The sequence below is a fragment of the Cetorhinus maximus genome, chromosome 2 (assembly GCF_964194155.1).
Source record: "Cetorhinus maximus chromosome 2, sCetMax3.hap1.1, whole genome shotgun sequence".
Lineage (NCBI taxonomy): Eukaryota > Metazoa > Chordata > Chondrichthyes > Lamniformes > Cetorhinidae > Cetorhinus > Cetorhinus maximus.
This window is the reverse complement of record NC_135880.1, coordinates 221,370,181-221,388,121: the sequence shown is the minus strand read 5'-3', so window position 1 is coordinate 221,388,121 and position 17,941 is coordinate 221,370,181. Positions and strand designations below refer to the sequence as shown.

General features: G+C 44.6%; 1 protein-coding gene across 4 annotated transcripts in view; it reads left to right on the top strand.

Annotated features, from left to right (window-relative positions):
- The window catches only part of zbtb16a (zinc finger and BTB domain containing 16a), a 249,716-nt gene that overhangs the window by 217,860 nt on the left and 13,915 nt on the right, over positions 1-17,941 (top strand). The gene's annotated exons all lie outside the window — the stretch shown is intronic.

The window sequence follows — 17,941 nt, the reverse complement described above, 5'->3', positions numbered from 1 at the left end:
ATCAGGTGGGCAGAAAACGATCTCTTGATATTATTTCGAAGAGCCCCAGATGGAGTTTCCCTCTATCTGACCAATATTTAGCTCTAAGCCAACACCTAAGAACAGATGATCTAATCATTTAACTCTTTGCTGCGCTCAAATTGGCTGCTGCAGCTCCTACATTACAGCGGTGATGATGCTTCAAAAAGCTTAATTTTAGACCTCTGCTGTCTTCCATGGGGGAAATGGTGGCATAGTGGTATTGTCACTGGACTAGTAATCCAGAGACCCAGGTTAATGCTCTGGGGACCCAGGTTCAAATCCCACCACAGCAGATGGTGGAATTTTAATTCAATAAAAAATCTGGAATTAAACATCTGATGATGACCATGAAACCATTGTTGATTGTTGAAACCATTGTTGATTGTTGTAAAAACCCATCTGTTCTGGTTCACTAATGTCCTTTAGGGGAGGAAATCTGCCGTTCTTACCTGGTCTGGCCTACACATGACTCCATAACCACATCAATGTGATTGGCTCTTTAAAAGTCCTCTGAACAAGGGATGGGCAATAAATGCTGGCCTAGCCAGCGATGTTCATGTGCCATGAACAAATTTTTAAAAAAAAAATCATTACTGAAGAGAGAAACCACTTGTAGCCATTTTGCTTGTTCATTCATGCGATGTATTGCTGGCTAAGCCAGCGTTTATTGCCCATCCTTAATTGCCCTTGAGAAGGTGGTGGTGAGCTGCCTCCTTGAATCGCTGCAGTTCATGTGGTGTAGGTACACCCACCGTGCTGTTAGGGAGGGAGTTCCAAGATTTCGACCCAGTGGCAGTGAAGGAACAGTGATATATTTCCAAGTCAGGATGGTGAGTGGCTTGGAGGGGAACTTCCAGGTGCTGGTGTTCCCATGTATCTGCTGCCCTTTATGCTTCTAGATGGTAGCGGTCATGGGTTTGGGAGGTGCTGTCTAAGGAGCCTTGATGAGTTCCTGCAATGCATCTTGTAGATGGTACACACTGATGCCACTATGCGTCGGTGTTGGAGGGAATGAATGTTTGTGGATTGGGTGCCAATCAAGCGGACTGCTTTGTCCTGGAAGGTGTCAAGCTTCTTGTGTTGTTTGAGCTGCACTCATCCAGACAAGTGGGGAGTATTCCATCACACTCCTGACTTGTGCCTTGTCGATGGAGGACAGGCTTTGGGGAGTCAGGAAGTGAGTTACTCACCACAGGATTCCAAGCCTCTGACCTGCTCTTGTAGCCACAGTATTTATATGGCTAATCAGGTTCAGTTTCTGGTCAATGGTAACCCCCAGGATGTTGATAGTGGGGGATTCAGTGATGGTAATGCCATTGAACGTAAAGGGGCAATGGTTGGATTCTCTCTTATTGGAGATGGTCATTGTCTGACACTTGTGTGGCGCGAACATTACTTGCCACTTGTCAGCCCAAGCCTGGATATTGCCTAGGTCTTGCTGCATTTGGACATGGACTGCTTCAGTATCTGAGGAGTTGTGAATGGTGCTGAACATTGTGCAATCATCAGTGAACATCCCCACTTCTGACCTGATGGTAGAGGGAAGGTCATTGATGAAGCAGCTGAAGATGGTTGGGCTGAGGACACTATCCTGAGGAACTCCTGCAGTGATGTCCTGGAACTGAGATGATTGACCTCCAACAACCACAACCATCTTCCTTTGTGCTAGGTATGACTCCAACCAGTGGAGAGTTTTCCCTCTGATTCCCATTAACGCCAGCTTCCTAGGCCACTCTGAGGCCACACTCAGTCAAATGCTGCCCTGATGTCAAGGACAGTCACTCTCACCTCACCTCAGCTCTTTTGTCCATGTTTGAACCAAGGCTGTAATGAGGTCAGAAGCTGAGCGATTATGGCGGAACCCAAACTGAGCATCAATGAGCAGGGTATTGCGAAGCAAGTGCCGCTTGATAGAACTGTTGATAACTCCATCCATCATTTTACTGATGATGGAGAGTAGACTGATGGGGTGGTAATTGGCCGGGTTGGATTTGTCCTGTTTTTTGTGTACAGGACATATCTGGGCAGTTTTCCATGTTGCTGGGTAGGTGCCAGTGTTGTAGCTGTACTGGAACAGCTTGGCTAGGGGTGCGGCAAGTTCTGGAGCACAAGTCTTCATTACTATTGCTGGAATATTGTCAGGGCCCGTAGCCTTTGAAGTATCCAGTGCCTTCAGCTGTTGCTTGATATCACATGCAGTGAATCACATTGGATGAAGACTGACATCTGTGATGCTGGGGACCTCTGGAGGAGGCCGAGATGGATCATCCACTCGGCACTTTTGGCTGAAGATTGTCGCAGATGCTTCAGCCTCATCATTTGCACTGACGTGCTGGGCTCCTCCACAATTGAGGATGGGGATATTTGTGGAGCCTCCTCCTCCAGTGAGTTGTTTAATTGTCCACCACCATTCACGACTGGATGTGGCAGGACTACAGAGCTTAGATCTGATCCGTTGGTTGTGGAATTGCTTGGCTTTGTCTATCGTTTGCTGCTTATGCTGTTTGGCACGCAGGTAGCTCTGTCTTGTAGCTTCACTAGGTTGACACCTCATTTTTAGATATGCCTGGTGCTGCTCCTGGCATGGCCTCCTGCACTCTCCATTGAGCCAGGGTTGAATCCCTGACTTGATGGTAATGGTAGAGTGGGGGATATGCTGGGTCACAAGGTTACAGATTGTGTTCGAGTACAATTCTGCTGCTGCTGATGGCTCACAGCATCTCATGGATGCCCCGTTTTGACCTGCTAGATCTGTTTGAACTCTAACCCATTTAGCATGGTGGTAGTGCCACACAACACAAAGAGTATCCTCAATGTGAAGACGGGACTTCATCTCCACAAGGACTGTGTGGTGGTCACTCCTACCAGAACTGTTGTGGACAGTTGCATTGGCGGCAGGCGGGTTAGTCAGGATAAGGTCAAGTATGTTTTTCCCTCATTTTGGCGCACACATCACCTGCCGCAGACCCAGTCTAGCAAATTCCACCATCTTCCGTGATGGAATTTGAACCCGGAGCCCAAAATTGGGACCCCATTTCCTCTTTGTCTTCCATCTTCCCTGCAGAGCATTACCCTGGGTCCCTGGAGCATTAGCTGGAGTCTCTGGATTACCAGTCCAGTGACAATACCACTATGTCACTGCCTCCTCACTTGCCTGTTTAACAAGATAAATGCAAAATACTGCGGATGCTGGAAATCTGAAATAAAAACAGAAAATGCTGGAAAATCTCAGCAGGTCTGGCAGCATCTGTGGAGAGAGGGACAGAGTTGACGTTTCGAATCTGTATGAGTCCAACAGCTCTGAAGAGGAGTTATACAGACTCGAAACGTCAAATCTGTTTTTCTCTCCACAGATGCTGCCAGACCTGCTGAGGTTTTCTAACATTTTCTGTTTTTATTTGTTTAACAAAAACCTTGGGTTCAGACTAGACCAGGAGCACAATCAGTAGGAAATTACCTGATTGCTATCTTGTATTGCAAGAGGGTTCTTGTATATGGAACAAGTAAGTTAATGGCTGCATGATGTGACGTCAGACTTCATATATTTTATTACTTATTTGCATAAGAGAGACATTCTGCTGCTTAAGCTGCTTGGAAACAAAGAAGCAAACCAACAACTGAACGCTGAACCAAGTCCCATCTGAAATGCTGATTGCGATTAAAGTGGCAATTAGCTCAATAGAAATTTAATGTTTCAGTTAAAATGGAAACAATTAATGCAATCTCAGCTAATTCACTCTTGACCCCTGGACAGACCCTATTTGTGCAGAGCATGATGGAACTTCCAATTGTTTCCCCACCTCGCTCCCTGTTTTTGCCCTTGATGAGCTTGTGCTCTTTTGATAGGAGGCTCAAGGTGAAAGTTCCTCTCTTGGCTGATTCATCTCTGCAGGGTGAGGCAGAGCATGTCATTCTCCAGAAGGCGATGATATGCTGAGTGAGGTTGGGGAGCTTCCAAACCTGGTTTACTTGATATCAGATCGAAGCACATCATTCTTGCCCTCCAGCATGAACCTACCGATGTGTGGACCCTCGAGGATTCTCCCCTCCCTCCCACCCTAATGAGAACAAGTGTGCTGCAGCAATTAAACTCCAGGGTCTCCTCTCTCATTGTTTGTCATATCTAGATAGAATATTCCAGAAGGATGGAAATAAAAGCAGCCATTACGTTGCGTCACCAACTTAAATGTTCAGTGGATATAAGACACAAGACCCATATGCTTGGGATGTTGAAAATAAGACCCTCATTTTGGTTCCTACCCGAAGGCCTTCTTTTACCAGCAGCTTGAGGATATGTAACTCCTTTAGTCGATGGGGTCCAAGCTTTCCAACAATTGCTTGATTTACCTCAACTTCTCTGCTATTCTTTTTACCTTTGATAACGCTTGCACAACACACCAAAGGAAAGTTCTCTGTAGTGCAACTTTTCTCTGTTTCTCTCTTTCACTATTTTATCAATGCGGCGATGGTCATTGATCCACTTAAATTTTAAATATGTCTTTCAGCACCTGTCCCCTCCTCCCTATATATTTGCTGCATTGAAGTGACCAATGGGTGTTCTCTCCTACTTCAAATCATTTCCCCGCACCTCTCTTTCCACCCCCCACCCCCGGACCTCAAAATTGGGACTCTATTTCCTCTGTCTTCCCTCTCTCTTCCAATCTACAGACTTTCGAAACCCAATTCTTGGTGACATTTGACCATTACCACTTGAGTTAAGTCATCGTCTCTCGTGCCCTTTTCAATCTTGATAACGTGAAAAAGCATCATTGTCTTTGGCCCTTGGAGTAGGGCCCTTTTCAATGTAATATTCTCCATATGATGCCATCAAGTGCACAGGAATTGATGCTGTCGGTTTTAATCTACAGTCACTGCTTTTCTATGTGGAATCTTTGCTATTTTACCAGAATAATTGACTTAAATGGGATGATTTAAAATGGTTGGTTTGCATCACCCTGTAGGTACTGATTGCTACCTTGTAAGCGAATTGGTATACTGCACAAAGAATTGAGGATGAATAAATTGGATAGTGGTGGTAAAAACTGAATTGTGTGGTATACGAGTCACAACCTAATTTATATCTTGTTCTCTGAATATATGGGAGTGATCTCATTAGCAATTCAGACTTGGCAGTTACATTGAAATTCCGTTAAGTTACATAAACACACGCAGGGTGATGTTGGACATTGGAGGGCATATTTAGGCCTACATTTCGGTCTGTTAACTTCAGTAGAACAGTTAATGTTAGTGTTGTAGAGAGACAGGCCTATGCGAATTCACCTAATTTGCCTCCCGGTCCATGTCCAATTTCAGCCCCAAGCTCTTTGCTTCAGCGTTCCCTTCCCCCTTGCCCTTTCTGACTATTAGCACTGGAAACAATGTAATACCCAATTGGTTATGTTAGTGAAAACACCAGGTTTGTACTGATGTAGTTGAAGACATTCAGAAAAGGGCACTTGATAAACCTAGAATAGGAGATGTGGTCACATCCTAACAACATAAACTGCATCATGTGTTTGCTCATCAAACTCTTTCCCATGACCAGCAACAACTTCTATTTATATAATTCTTTTAATGTTGTAAAATCTCCAAAGTGCTCTAAAGAAGTGTTATCAAATAAAGTTTGACAGACCACAAAAGAAGAATTTGCATTTATATAGCGCTTTTCATGATCGCCGGACATCCCCAAGCACTTACAGCCAATGAAGTACTTTTTGAAATGTAGTTACTGTTGTAACGTAGGAAGAACGGTAACAGGTTTGCACACAGCAAGATTCCACAAACACGTACAGCCATTGTTGTAAGGTCGTATGTCACCTCCTGAAGAGGTCTGGAGGCGAGTATGGTTGAACGATAGCTGTTGTTAATAACACATAACTATACACCTGTATATTAGATACAGGCCTGACTAGGCGCTATCTTCACGTTGACTTTACCAAACTCACTACCACACTGTACTACTCCCACGTGACTTACTACTACATAATGTGGGCGGTACTGTTTCCCCAGTCCCACATTAACCCTTACAGTCCTGACCACCCTAATACTATAGTCACAACCGTGTAAAAGGTGCTTTGTATGTGTGTGTGTGTAGCCCCCTTTTAATTTGAGTGGTTCAGCTTTAAAAAAAAAACAAGTCTTAAACAAGATAAAGGTTAGTTTATTACAAAATTACTGTTGAAAGTTACTTAAGTAAAAATGATAAAGTTATTAACTAAAATACAGATACAAAGGATAAAAGGCAGATAAAGAGAGAAAAATACTTAAAGGTGAGATTTCAAATAAGTCTCTGTGCGATTTCATTGCGAGGCCATTACTTGATTTCCTACTTTCCAGAGTGAAGGGGTTGAAACTTGAGATTCAGTTTAGCAGCTGCGATGGCTTCTACAGTCCACTAGTTGGTGTTTGCCTTTTTTCAGGTGTACTCAGCAGGTCAAGCAGGGTTTGAGAGAGAGAGCAAGTTTCTAGTTCCTCACTAGTTCCGAGGTTATGACACTTGAAGATTGCCTAGATTATTTTCAGCAGAATAACAGTTGATTTCTGGATGACCTTCCTCTTTGACTACCAGTGGCAGAGGGAAAACCCCTCTGATGATCTTGTATGTCCATCTGAAAGGCCAGGCAGGGCCTCAGTTTCTCATCTAAAAGCCAGCACCTCTGACAGTGCAGCAATCCTTCAGTACTGCAATGGAGTGTCAGCCTCAATTTTTGTGCTCGAGCCCTGGATTGGGATTTGAACTCGCAAACTTCTAACTCAAAGGTGAGAATACTGAACCAAGGCTGACACCCATAAGCAGATATTAGGACCCGTAACCAAGAGCTTGGTCAAAGAGATAGGTTTTAAAGAGCATCTTAAAGAAGGAGAGAACAGGGTAGAGAGATTTAGGGAGGGAATTCCAGAGCTTAGGACCAAAGCAGTTGAAGGCATGGCCACCAATGGTGGAGCAATGAAATTTGGGGATACTCAAGAGGCCAGAACTTTGGAGGAACACAGAGATCTCGGAGGATAGCGACAGTGTCCTTTCATTAAAAAGCAAACCAATTCCTTCTAGTGAGGTTAGTGTCTTAAAAAGAGTTGAGCACCACTTAAGAACTCAGTTGCCCTCCAGAAATTGTAAATACCCCATTCTCCAGCGAAGTAATGAACTTTTATTGAACATTTTGTCCATTTTCTTTCAACACTGCAATTACATCAGACAAGCAGCTGCACAGTGTGAGACCCTCTCAACAACCAACCGTGTGGAACAAAAGACTGTGCATTTCTTTTAAATTTGCTCCCATGCTGTTTTCCTAAACTTTACCTCCATCTAAGGTGGTTTTAATTTGGGGACGTGATTGCATCATCACATTGACTGCCATGCACATTGTAAAGCTGGGAATTCTGACATTCTGGACGAAAACCTCTGCTTTCTCTTAAACTATTGGTGCAAAAACTTTCAGACTCCAGTCCCGTAGCACCTTGGCACCTTGAGAGACAAAACAACAGGGTCTTGCCTTCTCCAACACTAATGTGAAAAGGGAATGATAACTCTTTGCTCTAAGGTAAGCTCCTCCCACACGTTGAATGTGCTGCAACATTTTGAATAATTGGGGTGGAGTTCAGTCTCCCTTAGCAGGTTGCCATGGCCACCTGACCATCGGCCTTGTCCCATCCAGCCCCATCTTCCTCTTTGCAGCTACTTTCGGTTTTTTTAAAGAGCTACATCTCGCATCTTAGCATCCTCCGCAAAACAGCTCAATGCCCACTCCCCATTTGTCGCCTGCAGTATCGCTGTGCCTCTTCTACTTAGCCCTCAAATTCCCTTTTCACTACTGAACTCTTTAGCAGAAGAATGAAGACATTTGAAGGTGGGATAGTAAGGGCTAGCTACAGTAATCCTGAGTGCACTTTGTGCTTTATTATCTCGAGGGTAATGTCAGGAACGAAATGTAACATGAAAGGTTGAGCAGACTGTGGGACTCTTCCGTAGAAAGGGGCTCGGAGAGGCCTGATAAATGAATTCCAAATTATGAAAGGGTTTGATAGGGCAAATGTAGAGAGGATATTTTCGTCTGTGGGGGAGGCTGGAACTAGGAGTTCGTAAATACAAGACCGTCACTGTTAAATTAATTTCAGGAGGAGTGTCCTTACCAAGATAGAATGTGAAAGTCACTGCCATAAGCAGTGGTTGAGGTGACTGGCATTGATACGTTTACGGGGAAGCTAGGTATGTACATGAGGGACAAAGGAATAGAAGGAAATGTTGATGGAGTTTGATGATGGGGGTGGGTGGAGGCCCATATGGATCATAAACATTGGCATGAACCACTTAGCCCGAGTGGCCTGTTTCGGTGCTGTAAATACCGTGGGCGGAATTTTGAGGGACCTCCTGCCGGTGGGATCTTCCAGTCCCGGTGAATCGATGGAGTTTTGAATGGCTTCCTGTATTTCCCGGCTTCACCCCCAGCGCCACGGGGCCCTAACATTCCACCCTACGGAGTGGATTATAAGATTTACGTGGCAAACTATCTGAGTGTTGAAACATCTGATAACTCTTCTCATTGTAAATGATTTTTTGAATGTGCTAACTGGACAGTAGGTGTACAGTGGTGGAAAGCTTAATTCTGTAATTGACATGGGGTTTTGTCCCATTGTTAGACATCTGTCTTGTTCTTTCTGAGCACCTATCTGCACCATCAGTAAAACTGCGACTTCCACCCACCTAGCGCTGTCCAACTCTATCCCTGCCTCAGCTCATCTGCTGAATCCTCATCTGTTCCTTTGTTACCTCTAGACTTGACCAATCAAATGCACTCCTGACCGGCCTCCCATCTTCCATCCCACAAGTTTAAGTGCATCCACTCTTCTTCCCTGTACTCTAACTCTCACTGAGTCCCGTTCACCCTTCACCCCTGTGCTTGCTGACCTATACTAGCTCCTGTTAAGTAGCACTTTGATTTCAAAGCCCTCATCCTCGTCTTCAAGCCCATCTATAGCGTCGCCCCTCCCTATTTATAACCACCTCCATCCCACAGCCTTCAGATCTCTATGCTTCTCCAATTCTGCCCCCTTGCACATCCCCGATTTTTAATCACTGCTCCATTGGTGGTCGTGCCTTCAGTTGCCTTGGCCCTAACCTCTGGCATTCCCTCCCTAAACCTCTCCACCTCTCCTCCTGTAAGATGCTCCCTTTTGCTCATCTGCTTTGATGGCTCCTTCTGTGGCTCAGCGTCAAATTTTCTTTAACGCTCCTGTGAAGCATCTTGGAACATTTTATCATGTTGCAGGTGGTGTTAAAAATGCGAGTTGTTTTATGTGTTCCTTCCTGCACCCTCTCCCCTGGCACCCAATCTCTCTCTTTCTCCACCCCCACCCCCCCACCCCCTCCCCCCCGAGGCAGGAGTAGCAGATAGTGCACTTTCAGATGGGCTTTTTATTGTGGTCTTCTCTCTTCAGACAGCCTAGTGTGTATCACAGCTGGCTGGAGCTGATAAAATGTCGTTTTGTTACCAGAGTGCAGCAAATGGCCAAGTCAAAATAAAAAAAATGGTCGTGCTGATCTAAGGGAGGGAATAAGTTGTCCAGTAGATGTTCTCCTTTGAGAACGGATGCAAATCTGCCCTATCCTCGGTGCTGCACATGGTCTGTAATCTTTTCTTGACTTACAGATAAAATATGTGGTGGCTGAGATACCATAATTAAACCTGTTAAAAAGGACATGGCGGTTAGCGACTGAGGGGCAGTGAATAAAATATTTACATAGCACTTAGAGCAATGAAACAGGCTATTCAGCCCATGCCAGTGTTTATATGCTCCACATGAGCCTCCTCCCACCCTTCCTCATCTAACCCTATCAGATTATTCTATTTTTCCCCATCAGTTTATCTAGATTGTCACTAAATGCAGCCATGCTATTTTTCTCAACTACTGTAAGGTTCCACATTCTAACCTCCATTTGGATAAAAAATTTTCTCCGGAATTTTCCGTTGGATTTATGAGTGCCAATCTTTTATGTTTGTGGCCCCTGGTTCTGGTAGGTGGAAACGTCATCCCTATGAAAGGGTTTGATAGGGTAGACATAATCTTAAGGACCTTGACCTGCTCTCCTCTTCCTTGGTAAAAGAGTCCCAGTCTGCTACATCTTCCTGGTTCTCATAGCCTTGCAGTTAAGTCAATTCAATACACAAGGACTGTTGGAAAGCTTTAAAATATTTAAAGAATGCCAAGGCCTTAGAGAGGGTGCAGAGGAGATTTACCAGAGTGGTACCAGGGATGAGTGATTTCAGTTACACGGAGAGGATGGAGGAGCTGCTTAGAGCAGAGAAGGTTAAGGGGAGATTTGATAGAGATGTTCAAAAACATGAAAGGGTTTTAATAAAGTAAATAAGGGAAATACCTTTTCCACTGGCAAAGGAGACAGATTGAAGGTGGTTGGTAAAAGAGCCAGAGGTGCAAGAAGGTGAATGTATTTTACCTAGTTAGTTGTGACCTGGAATGTATGGCCTGAAAGGGCAGTGAAAGCAGATTATAATCCCTTTCAAAAGGGAATTGGGTAAATACACGTAGGGGAAAACATTTGCCAGGCTTTGGAGTCAGGGCAGGAGAATGGGAATAATTAGATGGCACTTTCAAGAAGCCACCACAGGCACAATGGGCTGAATGGCCTCATCATTTTATGATTTAAGGTGTCCTGTGCAGCCAGATCCAACACAATAGTCACTGCACAGAAACTTGTTTTGGGCTCCCAATTTTTTCCAATGGAACTACATTGGAGAGGTAGGATCCAACCATCTGTATCTGAAGACAGAGATGGTGTCTGTCTCTGGTGCTTCTCACGTGGATGTTAGCACATGCAAAGTGGAGCAAGTCCTGTGTGGCTGCCAGATGGTACTGACTAGACCCATGTGGGTGAAACATCGTTTGGCAACTTTGAGCAGCTTGCTTATGAGATGGGAAATAATTAAATAACTTGCGTTCTGTAATGCCTCAGGAGACTCAAACAGCCAATGAAGTCAATGATCCGTTTGAAGCATAATCACTGTTGCAACGGAGGAAATATTATTTGTGCACAAGGTCCCACAAACAGCCATGAGATAGCGAGCGAATAATCTGTTCTTAGCTTATTGATAGAAGATTAAATATTGTCCAGGGCACTGGGGATAATTACCCGATGCACTTTGAAATAGCACCATGAGATTTTTGTACAAAGGCCCGAGGAGGTAACCTCTGAATCAGCTGGTCACAGATTCATGCCCCTAAGGCTTCAGATAATTGAGGCTGACAGTTCAGGGCAGTGCTGAGCTAGTGCAACGCTGACGGAGGTGTCACATGTAGTCCAGTCTGCCTGTTCGGTGGGATGTTAAAGATCTCATTCTTGAAAAATACTCAGGTCTTGCAGCATCAACAGAGACCAAAACGGAGTTAACATTTCAGGTCAATTTCCTTCCATGAGGTCAGTGCAGTTCCAGATTTTTTGACTTGTGCACTTGTGTTATTGATCTCTGTGAACTTTGCTGTGTGCAAATTGGCTGCAATGTTTGCATACGTTACAACAATGACTGCACTTAAAAATTGGATGTGAAGCATTTTGGAATATCTTAGGGCTGAGAAACGGGCATGATCTGCATTCCTTTAAAACTAAATATCAGCGAGGATTAAGTAGGGTACTGCTGCGGTGACACTCCACCTTTGATGTTTCTCCATTTGGAACATGAGTAACAGTTCCAGCAGTGTAGCTTATTGTCATCATTGCTTCGAGTGCAAGATGTTCCTGGTTTGAAACCAATGAGAAGCATTGGTTGGTGAGCTGGGGCGTAAATGCTGCAGCAAACCTTTTCCGCTCCTTTGTTTTTCCTTCTGTTCAGTTAATTATGGAAGTCTTTGACACCCATGAACACCTTCCAAGTCTTGCCCTTTTGTGACATAGAACCAGTGACAACCCTCGTGGGAGAACTTTGAACTAGAGGGCACAGTTTAAAGATAAGGGGTCTCCCATTTAAGACTGAGGTGAGGAGCAATTTCTTCTCTGAGGGTCATTAGTCTTTGGAATTCTCTTCCACGGAGAGCGGTGAAGGTTGGATCATTGCATTTATTCAAGGTGGAGTTAGACAGATTTTTGATGGACAAAGGGGTCGAGGGTTATGGGACACAAGTTTGGAAAGCAGAGTTAAGGCCACAATCAGATCAGCCAAGATCTTATTGAATGGCGGAGCAGGTTCAAGGGGCTGAATGACCTCCTCCTCCAATTCTTATGATCTTATTTAAGGAGGGAATTCCAGAGCTCGGGGCCCATGTAGCTGAAAGTCAGCATGTAGACACAGCAAGCAATTAGGAAAGCAAATGGCCTGTTTGCATTTACTGCAAGTGAATTGAAGTACAAGAATAAGGAATTCTAGCTAAAATTGTACAGGGCTTTGTTGAGACCACACCTGGAGTATTGTGTGCAGTTTGTGTCAATATTTAAGGAAGGATATACTTGCATTGGAGGTGTACAGCGAAGGTTCACTTGAGAGGTTTGTCCTGTGATGAGAGGCTGAATAAATTGGAGTTGCGAAGAATGAGACGTGACCTCATTGAAACACATGAGATGCTGAGAGGTTGTTTCCCTGGTTGAGGAATCCAGAACATAGAGGCATCGCCTCAGGATAAGGGGTCGGTCATTTAGATCAGAGGCGAGAAATTTCTTCACTTAAGGGGTTGTGAATCTTTGGAATTCTCTACCCCAGAGGGTTGTGGGTGTTCTATCATTGAATGTATTTAAGGCTGAGTTAGACAGATTTTTGGTGTCTCAGTGAATAGAGGGATATGGAGAGTGGGAGGGTAAATGGAGTTGAAGTCTAAGATCAGCCACAATCATAAGGTTATGACCAGAGCCGGTGTTAATTGCTGCGTAAACCAAATCCCAAAGGGAAACTTGGCTTATGGGCCATGACCTTTTATTTTGTATTCTGAAAGAGAGATGATGATGTACCGATCTCAGCAGTAAGAAGTCCAGTAACACTTTGGGGTTTTATAAATTAAAAGTAGAAGTTTTATACACAAGAATAAAAGAAAACTTAAGCACACAAGATTGCAGTTGCACAGTTAAACTTAGTCTTACAAAACATTCCCCCTACTTGGTCAAACCCACAAGTAAACACCTTCCGGGCAACACTCCCTTATAACTATAAAAGAAATCCAATAATATTGCACAAGGCAAACTGCTGTAGCTTCAATAAAGGCATGCCACATGACCTCTACCCTCTTGCACTCAGCAGTGGAACCCACCTCAGAATAGAACTGCTTGTTGCAGCCCAAGATTTCTTTGGCATGTCTGGAAAGTTGGTTCAAACAGCATCTTCTCCCAGCCCAGAGCTCCAGCTGTCTCTGGCCATCTCTATCCAAAGTGCTCCACAGTAACCCTAAAATACCTATTTTCCCTTTCATCTCTGGTTCCATTGTTCTCGCATCTTTTGAAACACTCATCCTTCCAAAATATAAAATCTTTTATGTCCCTATCTTGACTTTGCTTTCAGGTCAATAAAATATAATATCCCCACTACTGTTTACCTATGGAACTCCAGAAAGATGCAAGCATGTTTCTTGTAACCCCTGACTCCCCTTTGATGTTCAACAAACTCTCAACTTATCTAAAAATGCAAATGTCAGATCTAACCTATTTACTTGTACCTCAAACTTAACACCTCTATCCTTTTCATGTTCCCAACCCGCTCTCTCTCGCGCTCTCTCTCTCGCGCTCTCTCTCTCGCGCTCTCTCTCTCGCCCTCGCTCTCTCGCCCTCGCTCTCTCGCCCTCGCTCTCTCGCCCTCGCTCTCTCGCCCTCGCTCTCTCGCCCTCGCTCTCTCGCCCTCGCTCTCTCGCCCTCGCTCTCTCGCCCTCGCTCTCTCGCCCTCGCTCTCTCGCCCTCGCTCTCTCGCCCTCGCTCTCTCGCCCTCGCTCTCTCGCCCTCGCTCTCTCGCCCTCGCTCTCTCGCCCTCGCTCTCTCGCCCTCGCTCTCTCGCCCTCGCTCTCTCGCCCTCGCTCTCTCGCGCACGCTCTATCGCACGCTCTCACTCACTCACACTCCCCCCAGTGGCCTTTCCAGAATAACACAATATTCCCCAAAATATTTTTGAAAATAACATCCGTTCTCTCAACACCGAATAGCACACCAGGCCTTAAGATCTACCCCTCCTATTTTTTATGTTATTAAGAAGGCACAGGCACCAATGATGGAGCGATTAAAACCAGCAGTGACTAAGAGACCAGAATTGGAGGAGCGCGGAGATCTAGAAGGTTATAGGGCACAAAGAGGTTACAACAATGAGGAGCTGAGGCTACAGAGAGATATTGAAGACCAGGATGGGAATTTTACAATCGAAGTATTGCTGGACCGGAACCCAATGTAGGTCAGCGAGCATAGTGGGTAATGGGTGAACAGGATTTGATGCAACTTAGGACACAGCCAGCAGAGGTTTGGATGGGCTGAGGTTTATGCAGGCTGGAATCCATGCAAAATCAGGTTTCCTTGCTTAAAATAAAAAGATGTAATCAATTTGTGGTGCCCTATTTTGGATACCGTTAGAATGTTTGTACCTGATCAGATGCTGTTAAACAACAGTAGTGGAGGAAAGCTGACTAATCCCCTGCAGCTCAGACCCAGTTTTACAATCTCCCTGTACTTTAACCTGAGGCTGTTCGTCATTCATTGCTGGCAGGCTGTATTTGGTTATACACTCCAGACAGACGCCCTTATTACTGATGGATCTATGATTTATGGTGCTTATCACACAATAAACTTTCATCTGTCCAGGCGCTGTGTGTCACTTGCTTGTTGGTTGTCACTGAGGCCCTAGTGACAGCTGTTCCAGGTAATGCACTGCTTGGGACACAGGTGCAGATCTCTGGGCAGCCGAAGGGGGCTCTTAATTGTTCACTTTGCTGCTTAACGTTGGGCTCGTTAAGCACGGGTTTGACTTAATTAACATGCTAGAGACTGGCTATTGACAAGCAACAAATTATGCAGGACGGATACTTATTTTTAAAAAGGGGGTTATTTTATTTTAGCCGTCTTCCCAAATAATAGGAGCAGCAGAGGCACCATTGTATTACTGCACATATCTAATTTGCTGCTTTAAACAAAACAAAACACTCCCCTTCCTCGAATTTTCTAATGTTACGTTACCATGAAACCAATTTTGGATCAAATTCAGACAGTCACAGTAAACCTTGTCCCTCTGGCATAGGATGTCACTGGACTCATTCCAGATGCCTGGTAACAGACATCTATCAGAAAGAGAAAAGTATTCCAGATGGTTCAGAGAAAAAAAGAAAAAAATTGTCTCTTGTAGACACTCACGTGCTCCAAACGATTCACAGCCAATGAATGACTTGAGAAGCACAGTTACTGTTATGTAGACAAACCTGACAGCCAACTGTCCCACAGTAAGATCCCACAGACAGCATTTAAGATGAGTAACTACTTCATACAATCATAGAATTATACAGCACCGAAAGAGGCTATTCAGCCTATCATGCCTTTGCTGGCTCTTTGATTGAGCTGTCTAGACTGTTCTTTGAAGGAGCTGGTGCAAACTGGTTAGTCCTGGCCTCTTTCTGTGCTATGATTCTAGTTAACTCCCGATTGGCATGGAGATTAGCAATTAATGGCTTAAGATGGGACACTACCATACGTCTCTTGGGTTTGGATGCCTCTTTCAAAGAACTAGTACAGATATGATAGCCTGAATGGCCATCTCCTCCCCTGTAAAATTCTATGAATGGTACAGAATATGAATTTCATATCAGTATCAAAAGTGTTCAGGAAAAAAAATCAGCCATTCATACAATGGCACAGGTGTAACAAGGCAATCGGTGAAAATAAATCCCAAAATCTCGGACCTTTCTGAAAATGGTTTCATATTACCTTGATCAGTTTACAATGGCCGCATTTTTAAATAGCTGTGGGCACTGACTGGCTTTAGAGGAGTGAAAGGGGGTGGGTGGGAAAGTGAGAGAGCACACAGAAGAAAGGAATTGCCAGTATGAATCGGGGAAAGGGTAATTTATGCAAAGCCACAAGAGCAGTTTGACATCAATGCAAAAGTGCAGGTCACTGCTGATAGGTTAAAATCCAGAGCTGCTAAGAAATGTTTGGAAATGTAGAGAATGTTACATGCTGGCTGCCTCTTGCCATCTGCTAGAATATAGAGGGTACAATAAAACGTATCTCTACCCATTGCATTTCACTATACTCGCAGGGTTTGGTGGCGGTGGGGGGATGAAAATTCTGTGGCTTTACAATTAGACGCATCAATATACTAAGAAAATAACTGCTTCATTCATTGGCAGAGCTGATGGCTAGATTTTGTTTGAACAGTCATAGCAAATAGTTTTGAGTATAGGGGGTAATTCCAGGCGTCAGGTTTTGGAGAAAACGTTGTTTATCTGTTAACGTGGACCTCATTGTCAAGTTTTGTATGGAGCGGGTCGTCTGTGGTGTATGCGCTTCTGCAGCTCCTCCCATGAACCCCCAACCAAGATTGCATTGGTGACTCAGCTTGCTGAAGTAAAACTGGGCTGAGTGAGCTTGCAGTACTGCAGACTTGAGATGAATAGGATGGTGATGATAGTGAGTGCTAAGATTGGGCCCACAGGCCTTCTGCTCCCATCTGCTATCTGGAGGCTACACCCGGGAAGCATGTTTTGGAATGTCAAGTGACAATGGGGTTTGGCTCAACTGTGATGCCACCTCGTGTCAAATAGCTTACCCGTGCTCACGAGTCTGGGCTCACCTGTGAAGGAGGGCCACTCGAGGAGTACGCTCAAGGTAACTGTTAACTAGCAGGAGGCCACACCTTCAGGGTGGAAGGAATGGGAAGTGAGAGATTAAAATCAAAGCTGAGAAAACTGATCATCTGGTTGCCTGTATCAAAATTCCAAACTCTGCCCTGTAAAGGCCTCCCTCACCTGTTCTGGAACGCGGCACTTTCTCGGACCTGGGATAAATCCCCATTATATTCTGGTCATCTTTGCCGCAGATTCAAATCTGTGTCTTTTTGCTTGATGCCCATCTTCCCAGAGCTGTAACTCTGCAACATTTTAACGAATCTCTCTTTGAGGGTGGGATGATGAAACCACGATTAAGCAAGATGAAGTTATCAACCAGCATAACGAGCGAGTCAGAAAGGCAGTGGGAGGGCATGGTGACCTGCTTTGCCAATGCAAGACTCTCTGATTCCCGACTGCGAAAGCTGTGTCTTCTTTAAGAGGGCATTTAAGGATTGTTTTTGGATTCCTCTCCTCAAGCAAGAACAGCAAGTGTCGGAGAAGATCACTTTTTTGAATTCATTTTCAGGTTATGGACATTGCTAGTAGTGCTGGTATTTAAGACTTAAAAAAATAATAATTTATGGAACAGTGCTAGATTACCCATCCTTAACTGCCCTTGAGAAGGTGGTGGCGAGCTGCTTTTCTTTTAAACCGCTGCAGTCCCTGTGGTGTAGGTACACCCACAGTGCCATTAGGGAGGGAGTTCCGGGATTTTGACCCAGTTCCAAAGAAGCAACAGCAATAAAGTTCCAATTCAGGCTGGTGTGTGACTTGCAAGTGGTGATTTTTCCCATGCACTTGCTGCCTCTTGTCCTTCTAGGTGGTTGAGGTCATGGGGTTTGGGAAGTCTGGTCAAAGGAGTCTTGACAAGTTGCTGCAGTGCATCTTGGAGAGAACGCACTGTGCTCCTTCAGGAAATGGTCTAAGGAGCTCAGCAACTGGGAAAGAATCATCGTAAGAAATGGTGGTAATGTTGGAATACAATAGTTGTCGGTTAGTGTCTTTATATACGCCCATCACTTCCCTTCAGCCTTGAAGTTGTTGCATTTTTATTTGGCTCTTATCAAGACGAGGAAACTTGGAACTTTATAAAACCTGAAAATGAAGCCAAACTGTAAACCTTTCGTGGTCA